At 44.8% G+C, this 13,271-nt stretch overlaps 1 non-coding gene and 1 pseudogene across 1 annotated transcript; one reads left to right on the forward strand and one right to left on the reverse strand.

Moving 5' to 3' along the window:
- The first annotated feature begins 7,300 nt into the window (after window positions 1-7,300).
- On the forward strand, window positions 7,301-7,372 carry TRNAM-CAU (transfer RNA methionine (anticodon CAU)). The gene has a single exon. It is a non-coding gene; the product is annotated as a tRNA-Met (tRNA).
- A 1,306-nt stretch (window positions 7,373-8,678) lies between these two features.
- LOC136464007 (dolichyl pyrophosphate Glc1Man9GlcNAc2 alpha-1,3-glucosyltransferase-like) lies at window positions 8,679-12,943 on the reverse strand (annotated as a pseudogene).
- Between the last annotated feature and the right edge of the window lie 328 nt (window positions 12,944-13,271).

Raw genomic sequence — 13,271 nt, forward strand, 5'->3', positions numbered from 1 at the left:
TAACTCGACGTTCAACCTTCCTGCCCGAGCCTTCTTCCTCTTCCTCTTCTTTCTCCTTCCTCTCGGGTTTTTTCTTTCCCCACTTCGTCCTACCTCATGAATTGGCATATTGGACTTTGAAAACTTTGATTTGATCCGTGGATCTTCGAGAGCAAGGTATCTTCGCTCCCTCCTAGTTTTTTTTCAAATCGATTCGGTATATATTAGTCGGATTTTTCAACTTAAGAATTGTCATTACTTAGGGTTTCATGCAATTTTAATATTTATATTATACAACCGTAGGATGCCAATACGTGGAAAAGCTACCAAACCAAGGTAACCTCAGCGCATTGTTGTGGATCCAATGGGAAACCCTAGGTATAGGGTTTAATGTTAATTGCTTTTGGTTCTTAGAACAAAAATGGCTAAATTGTAGTTATGGCCGGATGACCGAAAATGCCTTCGACCCATTGCCTCTGCCTAGTGGTGTTGCAGTGCCCATGTGCTTTTGTGGCGATCCTTGCAAGGTAGCCAAGTCCGATGAAGAGAACACGTATATGCAGATGTATTGGATGTGTTGCAATTTTGTGTTTGAGCCTACACTTCGTCAGCGCCGCATTAACAAGATGGTGATGAATTGATGTTTGTGTTATATGACATCTTGCATGATTTTTTGTTTTGTAACAATTGCATTTTTTACAGACCCCTCCACCGCTCTGTGATTTTGAGCAGGATCGACACTGAGATCAAGCCTAAAGACAAGGAATGGATACAAAAACTGTTGCTGTGGGAAGCAGATGACAAGGAGATGATGGAGAAGAGATACGGAGAGGCTGCAAAAAGGAGCACAAGAAAGAGGAGGAAAGGAGGCGTGTTGCTGCGTAGAGGGAGGAGAGGGAGAAGAAGCTTGAGCGTGCACGCCGAGCGAAAGCAGCAATGGAGGAGAATCCTGATGCCCTGAGGAAGGGAAAGTGACCTCGTTGCACTTAGTAGTCTCCATTACTTGCTAGTTCTATGGTTTATTCATGAACAATGTTGTCTACTGTTGGATTTTTTATTGTGTTGTCATGTAATGCACTTTAAGTATGGGCATGCTTAGGTCATGTACTGTATTATTTAGTTTATCGGCACGTACTTCTAGTATTATTATATTGTTTAATGTGTCATAGTATTCGACTTTTCATTATGTAGTTGTTTTTATTATTTGTTGTCATAATATTCAGTTTAATATTACGGACGTATTGAAATGTGACCACGTGCTGCAAACAAGACCTAACGAAGTAGGGCATTATATAATTCAACACACACCACACATAAAATGACATGTGAGAACATGTACCGAACTAGGGTACAGAGGTCCTGAACTAAACCTAACATGTCTTAGGTAATTGAAGCGAACAATAAGCACATGAAATGTTATGTGAGAACATATACCAAACAAGGGTACATAGTTCCTTCGACTAAACCTAACATGCCTTAGGTAATTAAATCAAACAACAAACACATGGATGTGTCATGTGAATAAGATAGGGTCGTCCTAGTAGTGTATGTTGCACCTTCTCCACAGTAGCCTCCCATTGATGGTGGTGGCGGTGGGGGTGACGGCGGAGGCCACTTGTTCTTGTGATTAGGGCAGGTGCAACATGGATCATTGCAGAGTGCCTCCTATGAACTTGCACCATTGTTGTTGTCGCCGTCTTCATCTTCCTTGTACCCGCTACTAACTTCCCTTTGTAGATCGAAGATTTGGTCCTGCAGGTAGTAGATGTACTACTGATGCGAATAAATTGGTCGAGTATCGACCCACCTAGTGAACCCACAGTTTTCTTCGGACTCGGAAGACTACAATAAGTATGTTCTGTGAGTTGTAAGGGTATTCGAGAAACATATTTAACAAACGGAATATAATAGCAATTACCCATGCTCGCGGGCATTTGTAGAAGCGGCGACCTCCGTCGATCCCCTCGGTGAACATCTGCACTAAGCAGTCCTCACCATGCATGCATTTTGGCCAATCTTTCTTCATGTTATCGTATCCTCTGAGAGGGCACTTTTTAGTAAAATCACTTTTGCTTTCAAGGGGAAACTGATACACTGGTTTCTCAAAGAAATCAGGCCCAAAAGACCCCTCCCACACAATGGGAGTTCCCTTCATCCCCCCTTTCCTCTCCCACTCCCGAAACCCTTTTCTCTAGATGACCCTCCAGACATTTCTACTCCAACGAAACCGAATACTAGTTTGGTTATCGTTTTGGGGCCAGCGCGGGCACGGGCGCGGGCCGTGGATGGCCGGGGCTATGCGCGGCGGCGGGCGCGGCGCCCTGGCTCGGGAGCGGTAGAGAGAGAGGAAGAGAGGGCCATACGTAAGACAGAGCTTGGCACCAATGACCACGACGTCAAGCTCAGCGCCAAGATCTACGGTGCCAAGGTGCCTGCCAAGTCACCGCCACGTCTGCGTCGAGTCCAAGATCTAGACGCCAAAATCTATGGCGCCGAGAATACGCTGAGCTAATGGTCTAGATTTTGAAAGCATACCATCTGAGACATATTTGTGATTTTTAAAAAAAAAGAGCTAAAAAAATAAAAAAAAATTCGATAAGGGTGCTGGTGCACGACCCAATTAACAGTTTGTCCATGGTGTCTCGCATCGCATCGTAAAGCCACTCAGTTGGAGTTGGTGGGGTTGTACCCGGCACGGGGGGCAAGAGGATTTAACCGGCTCAACCTCTGCTTCATTTGGACGGATCAATCGGCGTTCCACGCCGTACAACTGCCCACTATATTAGCACAAATTTTACATGCATACAAGTTTACACGCGAGCGTGCTGCATATAACTGTGTTTGCCTGGATCCATGCTGATCTCGAGTAATTCTATTTCCCTTAGAAGTTGATAGTATACTTAGCATTTTGACTGTAGACTGTAGTTGATCTGTAGAGTGTAGTTGATCTGATGTTACTATATAATAATTATATAGTAGCACCCTATACATATATCTCATGCTTATGCTGAGAACTAGCCAGCATAGGTCCATATGGAAAAACATGCGTACATCGAGGTGCTCTAGGGATTTGTAATCTTGGTCCTGTTTGTTTGTCTTGTAATCCGTATTTTTAGCTTATTTTTTCAGTCAGAACAGTGTTTTTCTCTCACAACAAATTAGCCAGAATAATATTTCAATTTGTTTTTTCAGCGAAGCGAATAGAGCCCTTGTGCATTTACTTTTGGTGTAGAAAAATCTACACTTTCACGCATAACATGACAAAAAAAATTTGGAGGGACTCCATGAGATCAGTGGTGGTAAGGGGGCTTGAGCCCCCTCCCCACCGCTAGATCCGCGCTTACTCCTACCTACCAACGTCCAATCACTGTGTTCTACTGTCCGAGATGGACGACGATCAGTGGCTTCGGAAGAAGACGCATTGCTTCCTTCTTATATGCATAGAGCTCAATTTCTCCTGCACTCGAGACGTTGACTTCGGAAGGAGATGCATTGCTTCCTTCTTATATGCATACTCCCTCAGTCCCATAAAGAGTGACGTTTTTTACTTTCAGACATCATGTTTAACCGTTCGTCTTACTCAAAAATTTTATGTAAACTATAAAATAAATAAAGCATTATTAATGTATCTCTAATAATAAAATAAATCATAACAAAATAGATGATATTTATATAAATTTTTTGAATAAGACAGATGGTCAAAAAAGATGTCTGAAAGTAAAAAACAACATTTTTTTTTAGAACAGAGGGAGTAGAGCTCAATTTCTCAAACGCCCGAGACAACGGTCAATGGCTTCGGAAGGAGTCTGCATTGCTTCCTTCTTATCTACATAGAACTCAAGCACGTCTTCGCGGTTACAGAGGAAAGAGACGCAGTTGCGGTCTTTGAGGAGGTGGCACGCCACCTGCTAGACCGCGACGATAGCATCCTGCTACGGACAGGGAGTTGCCGCAGCTGCCTGGACCAGTTTGTTGCTGCCCTCAACAGCGACGACCTGCAGCCCCCTTTTCTGGAGCTAGTCGAGGTGTTGGCTACTGTGTTGCCGCCCTCGGTCCTGGCTGTAACACACGCGCTGCCCGTGTTCACCGAGGAGGAGGAGGTGCACCCGAAGCCTGTTGTTCTCCGGCGAACATGGAGAGAGTGCAACCGCCCCTGGGACAAATTAAGGTGAGGTGTACCTGGTTGCTCTTCTTCGCGTCTCCATGGGCCTAGTCACGGTAGAGGACAAAGGCCCTATGTGGGAGCAAATAGACTCAGCTCTAAGTCAGCTCACCGGCACCTCAGCACCCCAGCCGAGGTGAAGGCCAAATGGAAAAAAAAGTGAAGTAGGAGTACAGACATTTCATCGAAACTCCTGACGCCAAAAATGGAGGTAGGGCGAACTTAGACTATAAAGTTTTGGCTAAAAATGATAGTATGTTTACATGTATATTATGGAGAAAAGTGTTAGAATGACAAATAAGAATGAAATCAACATTGAAAGGCACGTCGCTATTGAGCCGCGCAGGGCCGCCCTCTGCCAGGAGCCTCCCAACTGAGGCACCGTGAATGTAAGAGCGTCCTATTGGGATATGATAGTCATCAACAACCACTATGCCGGGGTATTGGGAGGCCGAAGGCGAGAGCATGACTATGGGAGCACTGCCACCACCTTCAGGGTTATGTTAACACTTAGACCTTCCTGTATTTTTTTCTCAATATTATCGAAGACAATAACTTCCTTTCAAAATATGCTAAGAAAATCATAAATCTAGTTACATACGAGATATAAAGTAAATTCTGTTGTTGTGTAGATCCGGTTAATATAAGCCTAACAAAATTCAGTTTGCTATTTTTGAAATTTGTTGTCATTTATTATGCATTTGAGAACTTACGGTTAGAGACATGCATTGGGAACCCCGGACTATGGGGCCGAGGCTGGATAAGCTAGCTGGATAAGTTAAGGGAGCTAGAGATGCCTTGAGACACACTACAACCTTGTTCTTTGTCTGAAGCAGCGACGCACCCACCACATCGCTAATTCGCCGTTTGTCTGAAGCATGAGAACAAACAAATCAAAGCTAGACTGATGATGCGTGCTGCCGTTGTTTGTTTATTATACTATAACCCATGGGGCAATGTAATCGGGAGGAGTCCAGGAATATTATTGCATCTCCAAGCATGCTACGCTTGCTAGGTTCGAAACACTTAAAAATATGGGTAACAGTAGTGCACCACAGGGCTTGCTGTTTCTACTACAGTTTCTTCTTCTTCTTCTCATGTTGCATTGCAGGGGACCTAGGGATCCAGGACTGAGGTGTGTGACGCACAACCTTTTTTTTTTCTTTTACATGATCGAGATTGGCAATTTTTGTTGTTTATATGATGTCATTAACGGTCAAAAAATGTTGCTAATACCGATGGTTCGTACTGGGTCTGGATCGAGTGCGTGGTTCCATTAAGAATCTGTTCTTGAGATGTGAAATGCCGTTAGCTAGTACTTGTACCTCATTGTAAAAGGGAGCTTTTGCTCACAGTAAGATCACACTCGGACTTGCCTGAACTACTGGCCTCCAGTTCTACTACTACACCTTCACCTTTTACATATAGCCCAAAAGGAGCAAAAGATGATTCCTTGTTCTTTTCCGTTATTATGGACCAGAAGAAAGCACTACCTTGCAATAGATGGCAAGTGGGATTCTTAAGCTAAAAAAAATTGATGCCCAATGCTAAAGCTGCAGCTTCAAGGCATGCCTGCATCTTATTCTATCTTGGATACCAAATGCAGCCGTGCTATTTGCGACATGAGAAGCCTGGGAAGCTGCAGGCAGAGCTGTTTGCATGGTGCTCAATTTGAGTTGTGTTCCGCATTCCTTCCATGCATCATCATGACTCGCGAGATCCTCTTGACCTCTTTGTCTTTCTCTGTCTCTCCGTCTCTCGGCTCATTCGCTCAGCCCTGATGCCATGACATGATGAGCATCAGCAGGGAGTTGGACTTGCGTGCCTGCTCTATCTGTGACCTTTTGATCTTTTAAACAATCTGCCAGGGATATGATATTATGATGTCACAATGGAAGCCGTACGTCAAGAACAACCGAACATGCAGACATACAATACTTCAGAATATGGCTGCTATCTCTTGCATGCCCGTGCCTGAATTTCATCCCAATTCCCAGCGGAATGTTCCAGGAGCGCGCTCAGTTTACCTGCCATGAATAACTGAACCATTGAGGACCGCGTGCTGTACTCGGCACCATGCATCAGTGACCATGATCAAATCAAATTCTTGCCTAGCAATGCATGCAGCCGGCCAACGACTCTCGGCTAGTCAATTGCTTGATCCGGCCGTGTCCGGGGTGTAACAAAACACCTGGTGTGGAGAAACAACGAACACGTGATGTTACTTTCCTGAAGATTAAACAAAAATTACTGTCGTAATCGGCATTCTGAATCGAAGGTTTACTACAACAATATTACCTCTACTACCTCTACTGATCTATCGCTTGCAAGGGCAAATACATCAAATCCAGGCGACGTGACGCGTTCGCATGTGACCTAACTCTCCGTGACATCATCACCGTTGCTCAGCCCGGCCAGATGCTGCCACGGACCCTGGAGCTTTCAAGCGTTTGGACCCATACGGAAGATGAAGGAAACGCGGTTGACTAAATGACTGCGGCTTGATCGTTCTGGTCATAAGTATCCAGTCCATGCAAGTAATATATATGACTATGTATGTATGTATCCGTGTGTGTGTGTGTGTGTGTGTGTGTGACAGAGAGCTTTATCTGTGAAAGTACAAGTAATAAGCGAGTCAAACATGTCTGCAAAGACGGCAAATTGTCGTTCACCAACAAGAACGTGCACATCCAAATCCGGGACGGGGGAAAGAGGAAAAGCAGGTGTCCGTGCGCTTTTTTCAGTTTTTGGACAGGTGGAAAAAGGCAGAGATGTCGGTGGTAAGTTCCTAGGCGATCGACGTTTTACGTAGGCTTGTTGGGATCAGGGAAAAAGGGGTCAGCGTTTCACTTTGCCTTTTTGTTTGTCGATGTCTTTGTTTCTGTGCCGTGGATGCCAAGTTTAAGTGAAGCTTATGTGAGAATACTGTTGGTGATGCGTCGAATCCGCATAGCAATTTCTAGGTTGAAAACACGGTAACCAGTGACATATGAGGTGAAGTAATAAGTGTTGTTTTATTTTGGAACTGTAGAATTTGTGTGCGTGTCCATTTGGAATGTCATAGTCTGTCATAACTTACCGTAATTTGAGCAAAATTGTTTAGTGTAAAAAGCTACCTCTATCATTTATTAACCAGTCGTAGTTCTATCTGACACAAAGATCAGAGTGGCGCAGCGGAAGCGTGGTGGGCCCATAACCCACAGGTCCCAGGATCGAAACCTGGCTCTGATAAGGTTTTTGATGTTTTTTCAATTTGATTTTGTCTCTTGTTCCCCCTTTCAAATTCAATTCAGTTTGTCTCTTGTTCCCTTCAGTCAATTCTAAACTGTTTTTTTTTTTTGTTAATTCCATCCCTTGTTTCCCCTTTCAATTTCAATTCAGACAATCCTAAACTGTTTTTTTTTTTTGTTAATTCCATCCCTTGTTTCCCCTTTCAATTGCAATTCAGTCAATTCTAAAGTCTAAACTGATTTTGTTTTGGTTAATTCCGCTCTGTCCCGGCGTCCCTGGTTTGCCCATTTCAATTTCAGTTCAGTCGTTCTAAACTTGCCGGCTGGCCGCAACTGCGAGCCCCTTTGCCGTGCACCCTCAGCATCAGCAGACCTTGACCTATGGCAATCGGAAAGTCTGCATTGGGTGGCGTTGGCTGAGCAGAGAAGACGAGAAGCACCAAGATGCTATCAGGCAAAGAGCTGGTACCTATACCTAGCACAAGCCAGTGGAAAAATCGCTCACTAGCTTGCACATCCGGTGTATGGCTCCATTCAGCAAGCTCAAGTCAGGAATGCAGTATTCAGAGCTAAGGCAGGCAAAGCCTTTAGTCTAAGGAGGTAAGGCAGGCACAGGTTCTACGCATCATCTCGCAAACGTGATCGGCATGTATGCGGAATTGCAGATCGATGACAAGGAGATCATACGTCCCATTTGATTTCTTTTCTTCCTATAAATTTGAATCGTTCATACATCATACACACTCAGTTAGTCAACGCAGTAGCCAGATGTTATACATCATACACACTCAGTGACTCATCGCAGTAGCCAGATGTTATTGAGATTGTAAAAGATGGGGCGACAAGGAGATCATACAAGCAGCTTCTGTTACTTAAACTGACATTACATCATAACATGGTCAAACATCTCTAAAATTTCTTGCACACAAACAATGACTTCGACAGCTAAAAGAAAATGCTGTCCCAGTCATGAGTCATGACTGTTGGCTGCTACATCGGTCCAGGCAGCATGTCATTGCAATTAGTCTCAACCCAAGAAAGGCAAGAGAATGCTTATATTGATCACCGGTAATCAAATCATGTGTGTCTGACTATACATACGAGCTGCCACACCCAGGAGTACATCATTCCGAGGCCACAATAGAATGACACCATTATGAGAGGTAGGAAGGGGAGCCTATCACCGAACACATGATGGTGAAATAACTGAGACCATAATTCTATACCCACGATTCCCAAAAGATAGCTTAAACCAATCCATCCAATGATGCCATTCTTCTTCACTGTGCTGCCTGACCGATTTACTTTCTTTCCTTCCAGGTCAGAGTTTGCAGCAAAATGGGATGTACAACCTACCCACATGAGAGTGGCGTAGGTCAGCAGCAGCATCACCTTTATCATGTACTCTTGGTTCTCAAACAGCAAAGGGAATAGAGAGTAGCATGAAACTGCAGATACATTTTTTTAAGCAAATGATTAATTGCCAGTTAGCCAGGTTTATCACATTTCTGACATGACAATCATAATACTACTTAAAAAACATAATATGGGAATAATGCAGATACTGAGGTGGGCAAAATTGCAAAATAATATTTTTTTTCATGGGCAGAAAAGGCACCCAAAAACGTTGATTCAAGAAATGTCACAAGTGGAACTATGGACAACAAAAAGTAATGCCTGGCATCGTTCAAGCTATCCATGGAAATTAGGGCAAGTGGGATAGTGAAATGAAGTGATGCCTTCTCATGTACATGCCATCCAAACATAAACCCACATGTGCACGCATACGAGACCAATCTAATAATATGCTTTGGTTGAGGATTAGAGAATGCTTTGATAAGACAAGGAGCCATGGCAAGAATGACCAATAAGAACGTAGCAATTGGGGTGACCTGCAATCCATTAAGTTCACAGATGTGAAACCATAAACCCATCATGTTTCATTGGAATAAACAAAAAGAACAAGAAGAATGGATGGTTGAAGAAAGAACCTTCGGAAGAACAGCAAAAGGAGACGAATCACCAACGAGTCCCCCAGTAAACGAAGCTTCAGGTATGGCAATATTAAAGCCTAGTCTTCTAAGGAGAAATGCAAGAATCTTGTCAAGTATAATATAGAATACCCAAAAGTTTGGGGCCCGGTAAGCATGGCATAGGCCTCACCCAAAGGGAAACAATCGGTTAATTAGTTGTTGCATCTGCAAAATCATTAGAGCCGTAAGAATTGCAGTCATGTTAAAATAATACCACATTTATACATGTCAATATATTGAGAGGATTTTTTCACAATAGCAAAGGCATATATTACAGACGATGTTGTATTACCGAAACAAAGAATAAAACGTGCTAGAAAGATGGGTATATATTGCTAAAGGCTGGCGCTAAACTTCCTACAAAGTTCAGTTTATCCAATCCCTTGCGTCGAAGAGTGTAGAGCTTCTTCTTTTTGTACAGACTTTATTGTTTCTTATTGTTAATATATAATCAATAGAGGCTAGACCCTCCTATTCTTTACAACAACAACAACAACAACAACAACAACAAAGCCTTTAAGTCCCAAACAAGTTGGGGTAGGCTAGAGTTGAAACCCAACAGAAGCAATCAAGGTTCAGGCACGTGAATAGCTGTCTTCCAAGCACTCCTATCTAAGGCTAAGTCTTTGGGTATATTCCATCCTTTCAAGTCTCCTTTTATTGCCTCTACCCAAGTCAACTTCGGTCTTCCTCTGCCTCTCTTCACGTTACTATCCTGACTTAGGATTCCACTACGCACCGGTGCATCTGGAGGTCTCCGTTGCACATGTCCAAACCATCTCAACCGGTGTTGGACAAGCTTTTCTTCAATTGGCGCTACCCCTAATCTCTCACGTATATCATCGTTCCGAACTCGATCCCTTCTTGTATGACCGCAAATCCAACGCAACATACGCATTTCCGCGACACTTAGCTGTTGAATATGTCGTCTTTTCGTAGGCCAACATTCTGCACCATACAACATAGCAGGTCTAATCGCCGTCCTATAAAACTTGCATTTTAGCTTCTGTGGTACCCTTTTATCACATAGGACACCAGACGCTTGCCGCCACTTCATCCACCCTGCTTTGATTCTATGGCTAACATCTTCATCAATATCCCCGTCCCTCTGTAGCATTGATCCTAAATATCTAAAGGTATCCTTCCTAGGCACTACTTGACCTTCCAAACTAACATCTTCCTCCTCCTGAGTAGTAGTGCCGAAGTCACATCTCATATACTCAGTTTTAGTTCTACTAAGTCTAAAACCTTTGGACTCCAAAGTCTCCCGCCATAACTCCAGTTTCTGATTCACTCCTGTCCGGCTTTCATCAACTAGCACTACATCGTCCGCGAAAAGCATACACCAAGGGATATCCCCTTGTATGTCCCTTGTGACCTCATCCATCACTAAAGCAAACAAATAAGGGCTCAAAGCTGACCCTTGATGTAGTCCTATCCTAATCGGGAAGCTGACCCTCCTATTCTTTCAAATAAACAAAACACACAAAAAATATGCAGAGCACTGAAAATTCATATATCTACATGACTCCCATATTTCATTGGCACAGGGCATTAGCAGTACATTGGTAAAACTTGTATGAAAACACCATGTAGCTCAGAGGCTGCAGACAGATAAGGTTAACATGGTCTTACTATGAAAAACGCCATGGATTTGATGCAAGCTTAAACACATAAGAAATTTGACAAAACAGCTACACACTGCACTACTAGCTTATAAGCCTTCTCTACAGGATTCAGCATCAAATTAATTGAATTAACTGCAGAAAGATTGCAAATATTACAATAATTACATACAATACGACAATACAATTCTCTACTGATTTTTTTTTGAACGTTTGTATTGTGGAGACCAGTTTTAATAAAATTTCAGTAGGGGCTCACACCCCTCCTGTTCCATCAAAAAAAATATTATATACAATGTTTGTATTACAGGGAATAAAATCGCGAAGCCAAACTGCAAATAAAACTGATACGCAGATATAGATTGGCTAAAGTGGAACACCAAAATTCCGATGAGGTTGAAGTTTACCAATACCCACTAGTGTTTAAGAGTGCAGGGTTATAAACATTCAAATATCTGAGTGCAGGAATTCAAAAGCTCATTTGACAAAAAGATTAATAGTGAAAAATGCAGAACTGGCATGATTGGTTAGCTGTATGGAAACATTATTTTAACTCAGAGCTTACAGACATAACAAGATTAGCAGAAAAAAATTACTAAGTTAAACTCCACAGCAATTATCACAACTAAAACCAATATTACTATTCATTGGCGGAGCTACACAAGCTGAAACAGCTCCAGCTACTATGATAAGAAATTCAGAAACACGGTGCATTACTCAAGTTTAAACCTCCTCTACCAGATTTAATGTCAAACTAACTGAATTAGCTGCATTACTCACCAAGTCTCAACTGTTCACAAATCACAAGCCACATTTCCTACTTTCATCAGAAACTAGATGTTTACAGACAAGTACCATACGGAGATAGCCAAGATACCAACAAGTTGTTGAATCCAAAACTTAAATTAACCAGATTCACTCACCTGACCATAGTACACGAAGGGCGCAAATGCTGCAGCAAAAACAACAGCCACTCCAGAGCCCATCAGCACGAGCCTTCCCAGCCCCTTCACGACACCCCGGCCACAGCAATAATGCCGGAACAAATACATAAGTAGACCGGCGCCGCCACGAGGAACAGGTGCTTCGAGCAGAGCAAACTTGCGAACACGACTCCCCCGGCAAGATCCCACTCCTGCTCGAGGAAATGCAACGAGAGCAGCAGCAGCCCCATGAGGAATCCATTGTACTGAAAGTGGACGTGGTCGACAGCGAGCAGCGCCGGCGACCATAGGACGAGCGCGAGAGCGAGGAACGGCCGCTGATTCCGCCGCGCGTCCCTCGCCAGTAAGAGGACGGACCCGAGGAGGAGGAGGTCGGAGAAAGCGACAGTGAGGCGGAGGTAGAGGAGATGCGCGAAGGGCTGCGCGTCGGGCACGGGGACTGAGACGAGGGTGGCGTCGACGAGCGGCGCAGGGAGGGAGAGGAGGCGGGAGAAGTAGGCGAAGAAGGGCGGGTAGTCGAGCGTCCACTGGGAGGAGGCGTCGGTGTACCCCTGCCGCGCGGGGAGCGCGTGCGTGAGGGCGAGCCAGTAGCGGTGAACGTTGAAGTCGGTGGAGCGGTAGGTGGGTACAAGGAGGAGCTTCACGCAGGTGGCGGCAGCAAAGGCCCAGGCCACCGCCGCTGCCGTCGACGTCGACGGCGAGGTGGTGTAGGCCATCAGGGCGGCGCGGCTGGGTGGTTCGGGTTGAGATCTGGAGAGGACGGGTTGGGTCGTGACGTCGCGTTGTACGCGGATCTTCGTGTTTGTTCACTTTGTTGGTTAGGCCGCTGCAGAGTGGGCCGAGTTTTCGTGCCATGACTGCCGTCGGCAGATTCCATTTTGGGTCGGCGGCGCGGGAGTTCTTGTGCACGGAGACGGGGACGGTGAGCCGGCGACGAGTGTGGGGTAGTTGCCAGCCGCGCGTTGCCCCGCCTCGGTGCTCTGCACTGACTGGCATCCGAGGTCTGGCGGGCGTAGATTTGCATGGACGTGGCAAAGCGGAGCACGCCTGAGGAGGAAGGTGTCAGACTGTCAGGTGTGGTGCATGGTACGCGTTGGGCAGTCGCCCGTTCCCAGGGACGGGGAGTTGGGCCTTCAACACAGGCCTTTGTTTGGGCCCACTGTCACACCTTTCTTCCAGGGCGATTCTCCTGCGCAAACCGATGGTTATCTTCCAGAACGGAGAGGAGTAAACAGTCGGCAACGGGGCGGGTCAGGACCGGGTGGAGCATTCGCAGACCTCGAATAGTGATTCGGGTG

The sequence above is a fragment of the Miscanthus floridulus genome, chromosome 7 (assembly GCF_019320115.1).
Source record: "Miscanthus floridulus cultivar M001 chromosome 7, ASM1932011v1, whole genome shotgun sequence".
NCBI classification, from domain to species: domain Eukaryota; kingdom Viridiplantae; phylum Streptophyta; class Magnoliopsida; order Poales; family Poaceae; genus Miscanthus; species Miscanthus floridulus.